This window comes from Apodemus sylvaticus, chromosome 4 (genome assembly GCF_947179515.1).
Source record: "Apodemus sylvaticus chromosome 4, mApoSyl1.1, whole genome shotgun sequence".
NCBI classification, from domain to species: domain Eukaryota; kingdom Metazoa; phylum Chordata; class Mammalia; order Rodentia; family Muridae; genus Apodemus; species Apodemus sylvaticus.
Window position 1 is genome coordinate 90029021 of NC_067475.1, and position 14372 is coordinate 90043392.

The window sequence follows — 14372 nt, forward strand, 5'->3', positions numbered from 1 at the left end:
ACAGTGGTCTCGGTGTTCTTAGAACAAGATTGAATGAAGAGCAAAGAGGTGGCTCAGAGAAGACACCCTTCTCCAGGAAGAAAATTTCAGTGATTACAATAACCATTCCCACTAAGAGAACTAGTAAACCTGTCACTGATCAGATTTTTCAGAGTGCCACATCCACAGAGACCTCTCTTGATGACCTACACTTTGTCAGACATAGAAGACTGAAAATTGATTAAATTTAATTTCCTGATATACTCACGTTCAGGAGCTTGTAGCTAAATTATTTCACTGTTGGGAGCATGAGATCTAGACAGATAAGAAACAGGATGTTATTTCCAGGAGTAAACAATAAGAACGACTTCTGCATTTTTATGGTCAGATCACATCATCATTTTCCTTTAGCATTCTTACATTTTATACCACTAAATGGAAACAAGAGGTGAACACAGTAGGGGCATTAAACTTATGAGAGTTCTGAAATGAAGGCAAAATTCTCCAGAAGCCTGACTTATAAATATGTACAATAGTCATTTACAATAGGACCAATGCAATGGCTAAGCCAAGAAAAGTGCATGTTCCTAAACCTAAGGGCCTAATTTCAAATCTCAGTACATGGGTTTACCATGTATCGAGAAGAGAGAACCAATTCCTACAAGTTGTCTATCTGTGTCTACATTGACACTATGACAGGGCTGCATGCACATTAACAAACACACACTCAGGCAAACACAAATAAATCATGTACATCTTTATGAAAATTAACAACATGCTAAGACTGCACTAAACATGTACAGAGGCCAATAGGAGCACTGAACAGAATTAAAGCTCATGGCAAGCAGGTCATTTTTTTTTTATAATTGTAAGCCTCATAATGATTCTTTAAATAATAATATGATAAACAAGCACTGAATCAGAGCAAAGGCTTCATGGCTTTTCTACAAATAGCATATGAATGACAAATAGGTTAACTGATGTTCTGATACATATACCTCAGTCATTCAGTCCCACCCACGGCTTTTGCAGGCATTCTTTGAGACACAGAAATAACATACTATTTTGCGTTTCCTTTGTAGTAGTTGTATGAATGAGGTTTCTGTTTCATTCTGTGGCTCAGGAATAAAGGCTCATTGTTGCTTTATATTTAAGACATATATTTTGGCCAATTAGATAACAGAGGTATCAGAAGCACAACATCAGAGCCCTTTATGAAAAATTAATAAAAACTATTTAGAAACTTTGTTGTATTGTCAATATTAGTAAAAATATTAATTTAATAATGAAGCTTCTTCTGAATTTGAGCATCAATTCAGAATTGTCATTACTAAGAGCACATTCTAGTTCATACTCTATTACATAACTTATCAGTGTATACATGCTTGTGATATTTTTAATAAAGTATGCATGCTGTGAAGTATACCTTTGTAATTCTAAAAACACTTTGGTGACTTTATAATACAAAGTAAAAAAATAACAAAGAAAATAACCCTTCGATATGCTGAGAAGACTAATAACCAAGTAGCAAAGTCTACTGGCCAACATTAGAAAATCTGGTAAGGTTTTAATAGAACAGTGACATTTACAAAAAGAATGAATTTTTCTGTATCCTGTAATGCCAAAGCTCTTTCAAGAAAACATAAAAGAGAAAAACGCTATCTGTTACTTTACAGCCCAGCCCTGAAAGGAACCTGACAGGGTCCTTTACTTTTTCATGCATTGATTTTCATGTTTATTTTCTGTAGCCAAGGCATCTTCGAGACATGGAAGAAATCAATGTTGACATCGACCATTCGACAAATGTTTACGGAAACATTAAAGCAAAAAGGGAAGAGAAAACTGCAAAGAAATTAATACGAAACATAAAAGATAACCTTTTGCTTTTGAGATGCTTTAGCCACAAAGGGAAATTGGAAGATGGGTGACATATAATTTGTAGATTAGGGAGCCCAAGGGATGCAAAGACATATGCTTTCATGAGCCAGGTAGGTTATATATTTATAAGGTAGCTAGAGGTCAGAAAGCATGGATATTTCCATTTAAAATTGTTTATTTTCTTTTTTAATGTTGTTGTATTTAGATAAGGGCATCTGGTGGCTTTTCCAGCATACAGGTGACTTAAGCCTAAAGTGGTATCCAGTCATGATGAACCATGAGATTCCATATTCTATGGAGGAGTAGAATAGGCCTGTCAGATTTATTTTACATAGCAAATGAAGAGCCATCAGCAGGAGAGCTATGTGTTCTAAAAAATTAAATAAATAAAAAATGACCATGTACACCTACAAAAGTAACACATCCCAAATGCCTGTGATTGATATGTGTTACTTCAATCTGTCCCTTCTCTAAGCTCAATGTTCCTAAAATATAACCCTTCAGTGTCCAAATCAATCAAACACTGGAGCTGAATTTTTTCAACCTTTGCCAAATCTTAAGAATTGAAACACTTATGTTAACCCACTGAAATCAGAAAAAAAATGATGCCTCCTGTTTTAAAAAGTGGAAAACTTTTATTGAGTTTTAGACAGTGTGATTGATCAAGGAGATGTCAGAGGACACTGTACTTGTTGCCTTTGGAATTAGCTAGTACCATTATAATCTCCATTCTATACAGAATAGCATACTTAAATAATACATACAATTCTAACTCTGTGTATGTCCTATTTTATTCATGGTAAAATAATCCATTTCATCATGAATTCTGAGTTAATTAAATAACAGATGCAACAGAATGAGTATGAATATATATGATTTTTGCATATATATGTCTTTTGGGTGTGTGCTTTAGTGTGTACATGCATTGATATGAATAAGTGTACATGAAGATATGTGTAAATATCTATGTGTGCACATAAGCAGGCATTAGTGTAAAAAGTATCTTTAAGTTTCATTTATTTATTCTGGAGTGTCATCCAAATGCTGTATAAGGTAAGACAATTGCATATGAGGAACTTAATGAAAAATTTGCCATCAGATTAAACTTGATTATGAGCCCAAGTAAATCAGGGCAGACTGTGTAAGAGGTAGGGAGCTCTTTACTTATCATAGTAGTTTTGAATTTAACAAGTCTCTATAGATTTGGTGTCTCACCTATGTGTGATCCTTGGCAACATCTTAACACCTTTGTGCCTAGATTTGGACTTTCTTGTTGGTTTACAGAAAGACCTTTCAGGTGCATTGTGGTCATATTAGAACTTATCCAGGTGCTGTGACAAAAGGTCAAACCAAAGTAACTTAAGAGTAAAAATAAAACCTTTCAGGTTTATTTCAACTCATAGTTGGAGCAGACTGTATTCTATTATTGTTGAGGAGAGATCGTGGTAGTAGCAAGAGACATCTGGCTTTCCCCTATATAGGACGCCAGGAACCAGAAATAAATGTTACAATTCTGTTCCCTTTCTCCTTTGTATTAAGTGAGAATCATTCCAAGGCATTGTAGCTACAAGGTATATAGTGGGCAGCCCCTAATCTAAACGAAATTTGTTCTTAGAGACATGATCTGAAGTGTAGTTAATAGTGTTTTAAATGAAATCCTATTATAATCAACAGTACCTACCACTAGGCCCTACACCATAATCCCAGGAAATCTATCTCAAGAACAAAACAGTAAAACTAAGTAACATATTAAATATATATCTTAATATCTAAGATGACTTTACCAGGTCTAAAATGAACATTCATTACTCAGCATCCAATGCCAGTCATTCAAATTGCTGCCTATGTGACAGTAATTAGGGACCTGCAAAGTCACAGGGAATCATATAATCACCTATAATGGGATGGAGGAGAGGCAGGGATGAGATTAGTAAGAGCCTGTCATTAAGGATCCCCATGGCATCAAGAGGAATTGGACAGAGCTCCCTGTATGCATCCTGACCACGTTGCCCATTCATCCTAGTAGTCTGAATGAAGTATAACACTGTAGGCCTGTCGTCATCCCAGGTCCATCACAAATCATAATAAAATGCAATGGGAAAGTGTAGCCAAAGGAAGTAATGACCATCTGTCTAATCAAGTTTTATTTCCACTGACCTAGTTTATTTATTAAATCTAGGACCTTTTGATCTCAGAAGCTTAATTATAGGATTATTAGAACACAAGATCATTTCTAATGTCTCAAAATTCAAATTCTCCAAGAGTATTCCTTTTTAAATATTTAATGTGAATTTAAATGACATTTATGATAGCCAAAGTAGAGCTGCACAAAGTCCAAATCTTAAATCCCATAATTTCACATTGGCCTGCTCTCTAGAAAAAAATTATTTTACATGATGTTGTGAATGTTGTATACAATTCTTTCTTTAATGCAGACATGCTTGTGGTCTAAAAGGTATATAGTATTCACTCTTTTTGAAATCTTTCATTTCATAGCATGAATTGACCTTGAATATATTTCTTTTAGACATATTTAAGTATTTCATTCTATCTAATGAAATTCTAGATTCGTATGATATGAATAGAAAAAAAAGCTCATAATTTTACCAACCTTTTTCATGTTTTCATATCATTGGATATAATTTGTACTTAACTATAAAATTGGCATATTTTGTGTTTGCTTTTGTGATAAAATAAGTAATTGTATTTTACTTAAATAAAAGAAGTAACATAAAGTAAAGTGATTGTTTCATATAGGAAAAAAATCTCGAGATATGCATGTATCAGTATATTTGTTATTGTGGAAAAACCTAGCATGTACTTATGCAGACTTACATGTTACAAGTGGTTCACTAGGAAAGAGAAGGTGTATATGTGATAAACGATGGATGCAGTGCAGGTTACTTTATACCTGTGATCTTGTATATATGCATACAAAGCATAATGTCTCATCATAACATGCTATCAGATAAAGAAATTTTAGGCTCTCACAGTCTTAAAACTCAAGAACTACATATATATATATATACAGCTAGCCACTGGAGCACATGGCATATGAGTGTAAGGGTATAACAATGAGGTTGACATTTGATTAGAATTGAAATTCTTGAACTGGAGATATGCTCAGTAAGTATATGGGCTCTCTACCAGAGGGCAAGGACATGGATTTATAGCTTAGCATCCACATAAAAGCCAAACCACAGTAAATATATGTTTATCACACACACACACACACACACACACACACACACACACACACACACAAAAGAGAAGAAAGCAAAAATCAAACAAAGTAAAACAATTGTGGATCTGAAGAAACAACTTTGTGGAAACAAAGGGTCTTCAGAGGCTCCTGGATATTAATTTTGGTAGAAGATATGTCCATTAAAGTGATGCTATACTCTGCTCTTTTTATAAAGGTTGTGGGAAGATATTGTGTAACCTGACTTTGGGAGGCAAAAATGTAAGTAACAACCCAGAAGGAATCTTTTTTGTTTGTTTGTTTGCATTTGGGGATTGTATTTCAATAGCAACATTTCTCCTTTCTCTTACCTCCCTCTAAACCCTTCTATACTGCTTTCCTTATCTCCCTCAAATTTAAGTGACTTTTAATGACCTAGAGTCAGAGAAAACCTATTGCCTAAATAACATCTTAATACCATATCCTTTATGCAGAGGGATTTCCCAAATGATTATTCATCATTTGTTATTGCATTCATATACATATTTGTAATTATTTGCCAGATATAACTTCTTGAGTCCACATAATATTACTTGTATGCATGTTTTCAGGGCTTCACACTGAAAGTTGACATTGAAGAAGGGAGCAGAATATTTGTAAGAGCTTGACAATCAAAGACTTTGTTGTGAGATTTGTGTTTCCTAGTAACATCAGAAGATACCCCTAACACTATTAACGACACTGTTGGTATGTTTGCAGACAGTAGCATGTCCTCTGAGAGGCTACACCCAGAAACTCACTCAGAAAGATACATATACCCATAGCCAAACAGGGGATGGTGCTTGGGGACTCTTATGGAATAATAGGAGGAAGGAGTGTGGAACCTTAAAGAGAGTAGGAACTCCACAGGTAAAACAACAGAGTTATATATTCTGTACAACTGGGGCTCTCAATGTCTGAACCACCAAGCAAAGAACATAAACAGGCTGAATGTAGGCCTCCCTGAATGTTTATATTAGGTGTGCAGCTTGGTCGTCATGTGGGTCCCCAACAAGTAGAGTGGGCATTATCCCAAAAGCTGTTGCCTGTGTGTGGGATATGTTCTTCTGGCTGAGCTGCGTTCTCTGGCCTCAGAGGGGAAAGAAGTGCCTAGCCTAGGAGAGGCTTGAGGTGCCAGGGTAGGGAGATACTCAGGGGCCCCTATCCACTCATATGAGAAGGGGGGAAAGAGAGGGGAAGGATTGTTGGAGGGGGTGACCAGGGAAGGGCAGTGAGCAGGATGTAAAATGAGTAGTCTAAAAAAATGAGATAAAAAGACAAGAAATTTGTTTCTCTGTAAATAGAGCATCATAATTTTACATCTGCATTGGAAGGTCCATGCATGTGCCATATCTCTGGCAGGTATGTAAAAGGTGATATACTATAATCACCCTAGGCTTCTATTTTAGCCCAGGGTGAAAACTATGTTAACTGTTTGTATGTCTGTTTATTTCTAAATCAATGCCTTGAGCCAGTTGCAGAGGTCATTATCTAGTTTTCTTATCCCTGGTGGATAATGGTTCTTGTTTGGAAGAATATGATTTACTTGGTAAGAATGACTGAAATCAACCATGGAATAAGTTTCTTCCTGCTGCTCTGAAATCTGAGCTAATACTGACTTCATGCATTCTGTTAAAAAAAAAAGATCAAAGCAAATTGGTCCTAACACCTGTTGGTAACAATAACGAGGATAGGAGGAAGTTTGTCAGGAGAAAGCTTGTGTGGCACATACAAGCTCTTAAATGGATCAACATCAGAAACAGTATTAAAGAGAGGAGGATGGCACCGTTAGTGTTGTGTGGGGACTAAGGCTCACGTATGCTATACCATGCAAAACAGTATTACATTTAAGGGAAAATATTTTTATATCTCTTCATAGTCAGGCATTTCTGATCAAAAATGAACAGAAACCTACATTTGAAAATGTTTTTATTGTTAAGCTCAAAACTGAGCCATTCATTTATATTTGTATGTATTTTTATTATTTAGCAATTAATTTACAAGTATCTAAAAGTGATACAAACAGTTCACAAGACCTTCCTTATTCCTCCAGAATGTGTTTCTCCACAGAAGGAAAATGAAGATTCCACCAAATGAACCAGACAGAGTGTCTTGCAGCCATGAGCTTTAGGACTTCCAGTAGCTTCTGTTTAAGCTTGAAAATGGAACTGCCAGCTCTTTTCATTGTGGAAAGGCTCTGTTATTGTCCTGTGTGTCTGCCCCATGTTACCTGGAGAAAAGAAATGTTACTTGTAGAAAATTACATGTTACTTGGAAAGACGGAACAGCCTGAACAAGCCATGCCTACTGCTGTGGTAGCATGTTTGACTTATGATTGTGATACTTCTAGCATGCTTTGTAGATATCATTTGAACACTTAGATATCAAAGTCTTTTCATTTGCTTAGCCATTCCTTTACAGGTCTTTACTTGCAAAGTGCCATCTTAAACATCCTGGTGTCTGAACAAAGTGTCTTAGCATACATCTTACATATTGTTTTATGCCTTGAGGTCCCTTGAGAAATTTTCTTCATGTAGAAAACTTTGGAGAACGCTTTATGTTGCAAACTACCAGGCCACTGAAAACTCTAACTGAAAATGAAAGCTCATACATTACTTCACTTTCCCACATTTTGTGATCGACCGCTAACAGAAGCTGGCAGAACTCTTATTTCTTAGTCATTTGCATCTTCTTCCTTGAATGCTCCAGCTTTAGAGACATAGTGGGAGCTACCACATATAATAAGGACAGTTTGCCAGCATCATCTCCCTGCACTCTCTGAATGAAACGAAGTCCAGAGCAAGACTATATAGATATTAAAGGAAACTGAGTCAATTCTATTGTTGGGAAAGCAGTATGAGACAAGTCCATACCTACATTTACAGACTCTAAGAATTATCTATGTTCTCCTACTTCCTCTTGCTTTAAATTAAAACATCATCTATTGTTATTATTATTATTACTATTATTATTATTATTAATTCTCATTTGAATATGCTTTTGAATGATGTGTACTTTTTGTGATACAAAACTTAAGGTAGAATTTCACACACAATCATGTAGGCCTAATTTGGTGGTACTTTAATTAATGGTGAAATAAATAACTTGGTGTATGCACTCACGCAGAGAGGAATTGCTTAATGAAAAACTGTAACATTTAAAAATAATGATCACATTACCTACTCTAATTCCTTTCAACAATGCATGCATGAACTCTTCCTTCTGTAGCTATATATAGTGCATGGCAGAAATTATGTATCCTTTCTAGAAAAAACACATTTTAATTTTAATTTTCCTTATTGTGAGCAAATTTGGACATTCTTCCCTCATTATTTTGAATTCTTTCTTCAACAATAATTTATTCTCACGATTTATTCTTATTTTGAGTTTTCTTTTTTTTGTGCTTCTTGTTGTTGATACTGTTACTATCTACTTTCAGTCTGTCTCCTTTGTCCCAACTAACACAGAAATGCCTTGCCTCCTCATGCTAATGAGATTTAGGCCATGTTGAGTTCTTGATATCTGTATTTCTGTGCTTACCTTGTAAAGAATACAAAAAAAATCTAGGACTCAAAAGTATTACATTAACATGTCTTCATGTGACAGCGCATGCCATGAACCTCTGTATGGCCAGCAGTTGAAACATGTGGCTTCAGTATCAACACAGGCCCAGCTACAGCAGTAACCAAAGACTCAGACATGACCTCCAGCAGCAGCCTGCACCATGAACTTCAACATGACCTCAGCTGGTTAATCTTCCCGGGACCATGTTGATGTGGCCCTGTATTGCCATTTGAGGCAATGTTGACATCTGAGCTAGACTGCCACCAGAGACCAATTTGGCAATATGTACTGCATTACTTCAGAGGCCATATTGATCCCCATGGATATGATGATGTCTGTGGCCCATGCTGTGCTAGAGGGACACATTGGTGTACCATGGTCTATGCTGCCACCCAAGATCTCACATACGTCCGTGGCACATGCAGGGTACCATGTGGATGTCTATTGTCCATAGTGTCACAAGAAACCATGTGTAAATCTACATATGAGCTTCTGATGATTGTAAAGGGTAAAGAAGCAATTTTGCAGTGGCATCAATGACTGCAGACTCAAAATTGAGAAAGAGAGTCATAGAAGGCTTCTGTGATAATTCTTACTTCTTCCTCTCAAAATAAAGTGAGATCCTAGACAGGAAACCATCAAACAGAATTTTTAACAACTGTAATAAGGATGTTGAAGTGTCCTTCTCCACAACTCAGAGCTTGTGGCAGGGGTGTGGATGAGGAAGGGTTCAGTTTTTTTGAAGGAACTGGCTACTGGGAATTTGACCATGCTCCAGTGAGTGTATTGGCAACACAAATTGGATTCCTCCTTCTCCTCCTCCTCCTCCTCCTCCTCCTCCTCCTCCTCTTCCTCCTCCTCCTTCTTATCCTTTTCCTTCTTCTCCTCCTTCTTCATTTTGGTTGACCTGGAAGAAGAGAGAAGTGACGATAACTGGAGTATAAGATGTGAAATTCCTAAATAGTTAATACAAATTTTATGCTGGAGAAAAAGAAAAAAAGGTGTTAAATTTTCTGAACATGTGATAATTCATAGGCAAGCAGTTGTTAGTAAAGTTATTATTTTCTTAATTGGAAAATTTACATTAAAACCTCAATAATATCTGAAATTTTTACATTGTAAAAACATAAATTCTAGTAACTTTAAATATGTTTTTCTCGAAAATAAAATTACTTAATAATATTTCTACCTGTATTCAGTATATCCTGAGATATTAAGCCTCACAAGTAAGAAAAAATGCATTCATTTTTTAAGGACACTGAAGAGCTGGGTTGATATATCTTATAATCCCCACACTTTACTAGCTGTGGAAGGAGATTGTGAGATGGATGGCTGAGGCTACTTAACAACTCTGTTTGTTCAAAACCCAAGGTCAAAGGATGAAGCCCAGCAGCCAAGTCCTCACCTGGCATGCTAGAAAGCCTTGGTTCTGATTCCTAGAACCAACCTGAAGCTTTTGTATTCAAGACCAAGAGATGCTGATTTTAATTATGTGTACAATTAGAGAATCAGTCAGCTAATATTAATATAACATGAAGTAAATATATAATATAAATAAATATAAAATAAATATGTTTAAATATAAATATGAAATAAATATAAATATATTATACAATATGATTATTTCATATTTTTCATGCATATTGTTTTTATATTAACATGTGTATATTAAATTCCATAGAACTCCATGGAATATGAATTTGAATGCACACTACAAAAAACCAATATATGAGAAATAAACTCTCTTAAGAAATTTTAATTATATTATTTGCTGTCAGCTAAAATCATAGATTCATTTTCAAAAGAAATAGAAAACAAAAACAAAAACAGATTAAATGGCATTTCAAATGTCACAAAGCAGACAATTTCAGAAACACCCTTTCACATCAAATTAGTGCAACCACTCTGGAAATCAGTCTGGTGGTTCCTCAGAAAACTGGGCATGTCACTTCCGAAAGATCCTGCTATACCACTCCTGGGCATATACCCAGAGGATTCCCCAGCATGTAATAAGAATATATGCTCCACTATGTTCATAGCAGCCCTATTTATAATAGCCAGAAACTGGAAAGAACCCAAGTATCCCTCAACAGAAGAATGGGTGCAAAAAATGTGGTATATATATATATGTATATATATATATATATATATATATATATATATATATATATACACATACATACACAATGGAGTAGTACTATTCAGCCATTAGAAACAATGAATTCATGAAATTCTTAGGCAAATGGATGGAACTGGAGAACATCATACTAAGTGAGGTAACCCAGTCTCAAAAGATCAATCGTGATATGCACTCACTAATAAGTGGATATTAGCCTGGAAAACTGGAATACCCAAGACATAATCCACACTTCAAATGAGGTACAAGAAGAACAGAGGAGTGGCCCCTGGTTCTGGAAAGACTCAGTGTAGCAGTATAAGATAAAACTAGAACAGGGAAGTGGGAAGGGATGGGTGGGAGAACAGAGGGAGGGAAGGGGGCTTATGTGACTTTCAGGGAGTGGGGGACCAGAAAAGGGGAAATCATTTGAAATGTAAATAAAAAACATAGCAAATAAAATTTTTTAAAAAATAAAGAATATGGATCAGGAAATAAAAAAAAAAAAGAAGAAATACATTTCTTGCCCTCGAACAAAACTTCTTTGCTTTTGTACAGAAAAAAAAAACATGCCATTATCTCTTAGAGCACCAGAAAAGAAAATTTATGTAAATTTTCTTCAGAATTCACAAGCCAAATAAGCCTACATATGCTGGAATATTATTGGTTAACATATTAGATTTTTTAGCTTTTAGAAATGACTACAGAAATTATGCATATATGTGTGTATATCTTTGTGTATGTATTATATGTTCATTATATTAAGTATAATATATTAAAACACAGGAGAGCTAAAACTATTCTCAACAACAAAAGAAATTCTGGGGGAATCAGTATCCCTGACCCCAAGCAATACTACAGAGCAATAGTGTTAAAAACTGCATGGTATTGGTACAGTGACAGGGAGGCGGATCAATGGAACAGGATTGAAGATCCAGAAATGAACCTACACACCTATGGCCACTTGATCCTAAACAAAGGGGCTGAAAACATCCAATGGAAAAAAGATAACCTTTTCAACAAATGGTGCTGGTTCAACTGGAGGTCAGCATGCAGAAGAATGCGAATTGATCCATCCTTGTCTCCTTGTACTAAGCTCAAATCCAAATGGATCAAGGACCTACACATAAAGCCAGACACTCTGAAGCTAAAAGAAAAGAAATTGGGGAAGACCCTTGAGGACTTCGGTACAGGGGCAAAGTTTCCAAACAGATCACCAATAGTGTATGCTCTAGATCAAGAATTGACAAATGGGACCTCATAAAATTACAAAGTTTCTGTAAGGCAAAGGACACCATCAAAAGGACAAATCGGGAACCAACAAATTGGGAAAAGATCTTCTCCAACCCTACATTAGATAGAGGGCTAATGTCCAATAGATACAAAGAACTCAAGAAGTTAGACCCCAGAAAACCAAATAACCCTATTAAAAATGGGGTACAGAGTTAAACAAAGAATTTTCACCTGAAGAACTTCAGATGGCGGAGAAGCATCTTAAAAAATGCTCAACTTCATTAGTCATTAGGGAAATGCAAATCAAAACAACCCTGAGATTTCACCTTACACCAGTCAGAATGGCTAGGATTAAAAACTCAGGAGAAAGCAGGTGTTGGCAAAGATGTGGAGAAAGAGGAATACCCCTCCACTGCTGGTGGGGTTGCAAATTGGTACAACCACTCGGGAAATCAATCTGGCGGTTCCTCAGAAAACTGGGCATGTCACTTCTGAAAGTTCCTGCTATAACACTCCTGGGCATATACACAGAGGATTCCCCACCATGTAATAAGGATACATGCTCTACTATGTTCATAGCAGCCCTATTTATAATTGCCAGATGCTGGAAAGAACCCAGGTATCCCTCAACAGAAGAGTGGATGCAAAAAATGTGGTATATCTACACAATGGAGCACTATTCAGCCATTAGAAACAATGAATTCATGAAATTCTTAGGCAAATGGATGGAGCTAGAAAACATCATACTAAGTGAGGTAACCCAGACTCAAAAGGTGACTCATGGTATGCACTCACTAATAAGTGGATATTAACCTAGAAAACTGGAATACCCGAAACATAATCCATACATCAAATGAGGTACAAGAGGAAAGGAGGAGTGGCCCCTTTTTCTAGAAAGACTCAGTGAAGAAGTATAGGGCAAAACCAGAATGGGGAAGTGGGAAGGGGTGGGTGGGAGGACAGGGGGAGAAAAGGGGGCTTATGGGACTTTCGGGGAGTGGGGGGCTAGAAAAGGGGAAATCATTTGAAATGTAAATAAAAAATATATCGAATAAAATAATAATAATAAAAAAATATATCGAATAAAAAAATTTAAAAAATGAAAAAGTATAATATGTTAATATACTTATATATCAACAAAACCTTATTTACACATTGCATTCATTAAGTTACAGATCTTTTGTCCTATCATAAACATCAATTAATTTTTCACCACATCCACTTTGTTATCAATTATTTATAGTTTATAAGTATCATTTTAGGGGACTTATATTTGAATAGCAATCTTTTTCACCTCCTACCTCCCTATTACCCTAGTTTCCCATTATCATTTCTCATGAGTATTGTGCATGTTAATATCTAGTCTTTTTGTGTGTGTGTGTGTGTGTGTGAGCCACTAAAATTAATTAGTTCGACCTATAAGTCTCAGTTGGGGCTGATTTTTCAGCTAAGCTTATAGTACCAGACACTAATCCCTATGAACATACATGGGGTAAATCCATGTATGTTTCATTCACAGAGCAGTTAGTTACCATCTACCTATATTCAGAGAGACAATATTCGAATGTCCATAGTGTAGGAGGGCATACATAATTTCTAATATATATTTATATTCTAATATATTATATTCTAATACACACATAATTTTTTTTCTATCTTGGTTATTTTTCCCAATCACACATCATTTAAGGTTTCAACCTACCATCTCCATCACTGCCTAAACCTTTGCATTCACATTAGTCCCATTCTATCTTTCCTTTTTACACTGGTCACACTACTTCTTCCTTTAAAGTAATCACTTTCAGGGTTCCTTTTATTGTTCTCTGCTTTGCTCAAATACTCCATTGTAGACACATTACAGCGACGAGTTGATCTAGAAAAGTTATAGGAAAAAGAACACATAGTGTTTGTCATTTATGTGCTGGGGTGCCTCTAAGGAATACTATTATTTTCAATTACATCAATTTCTCTGAATGTTTCATGTTTTTCTTTATAGTTAAATAATACATACATATAATAGAATACATGATATTTTGTTATGTATATGTACCACACCTTCATTATCTATTTACCTGTTGTTTGGCATCTAGGCAACTTCCATTTTCAAGCTATGCCCTGGAATAAGGTAGCAGTAAGGATGGATGTGCAGGTCTGTATCACCATTACAGCAAATGGAGGTCTTTGTGTTAGTGCATAGGAGTGGCAAGACTGGGTCAGGTGGTAGTTACATTTGAAGTGTTTTGAGAAACATTCAGACCATTTTCCAAATTGGATGCACTAGTTTACCTTCCCAATAACAGCATATACTAGACCTCCTTTCCCAATAGCATTTGTTATTTTTGGTGTCCTTGATATTAGTCATTCTAAGTGGGGTGATCTAGA